The following is a 1,082-nucleotide window of genomic DNA, read 5'->3' as shown; positions in this document are numbered from 1 at the left end:
TTGAAAATTCAGCAGACATGTAATCGTAGGATTTATAAAAGCCTAATTGGAGGAAAAGATATATAAAGATGCCATCTTCTTTTGTAAAGTAAAGTAAATTTCAAAAAGCTTTACTCTGCAATTGCCATCAACTTTTGAAGCCAAAAGTTCTACAAAAGAAAAACAAAATCTCTAGAATTCTGGGTTTCTTACACTGCTGTGAACAAATCTTTAAAAACGTCGGTTTAAAAAGCAAGTTATTGTGCTTTGTCTTCCGAAATTGAGTGCCAAGTTAACCGTTCTTCATAAAAACCATCACAACTTGAGGACACTTTGCATTTGATCTTTTGCTGGCACTTGGTCTGTTTATTCAGAGTCGGTCCATTTCATAAGAACAATACGTTTTCCCGTGCTGTTTGTAGCTTCAGATATCCTTTCTGGAGCTAGGCATGAGCAAAGCCCCCTGGCTTGGCAATAGAATCTACTTTCTTCTTGGTTTTTCTGTCTTCAAATTTACTGTCTGACAGGGACGTTTTTAACTGCCTCTGGCTTCTCTTTGCTAGCTTTATGAGAGTTCAGGAAAGAGCCTAATAATTCCGGGGAGTCCAAGTTTTCTTCAGGTTCTCAAGTAGTGTCAGCATATGTAAACCCTTTCCACTTCAAGTAATATCCAACGTTTCGGTGACAATGTGCCTATCCAGGACTTTCTCCATAACAAATTCTTGTAAATCGACTTCTTCTACATTTTTCCTTTTGCCATTCTGTTTCTTGCCCATTTGTTGCTGACTGACTGCTTCCTCCAAAGGAACCAACAGACTATAATCGATATGTGATGAATTAGTAGTTTGGAAAGCCTGTTCTGTACTCCCTACCGGCTTCTGCCTTATTGAACTGGGAGCTGTGGAGACGCACCTTTAATTTAAATAAAGTGTCCTCTGATTTGGAGACTCAGATGGAGGAAGGCACCAGGACTAATGTTATAGCCTAGGTTGTCCAGATGATTGATTCTTTGTAGCGAGTTGAGCAACTAGGGAGTCTACTGTCTACTGTCTTTAGATTGGTTTGTTTAGTGGAAACTGATATGAAAAAAGCCTTCTAGAATC

At 38.9% G+C, this 1,082-nt stretch overlaps 1 pseudogene; it reads right to left on the bottom strand.

Moving 5' to 3' along the window:
• Positions 1–236: 236 nt before the first annotated feature.
• On the bottom strand, positions 237–755 carry LOC138296167 (chromobox protein homolog 3 pseudogene; annotated as a pseudogene).
• Positions 756–1,082: the final 327 nt, after the last annotated feature.

This window comes from Pleurodeles waltl, chromosome 1_2 (genome assembly GCF_031143425.1).
Source record: "Pleurodeles waltl isolate 20211129_DDA chromosome 1_2, aPleWal1.hap1.20221129, whole genome shotgun sequence".
Lineage (NCBI taxonomy): Eukaryota > Metazoa > Chordata > Amphibia > Caudata > Salamandridae > Pleurodeles > Pleurodeles waltl.
The sequence above is the reverse complement of the archived record's forward strand: the minus strand, read 5'-3'. Positions and strand labels throughout refer to the sequence as shown.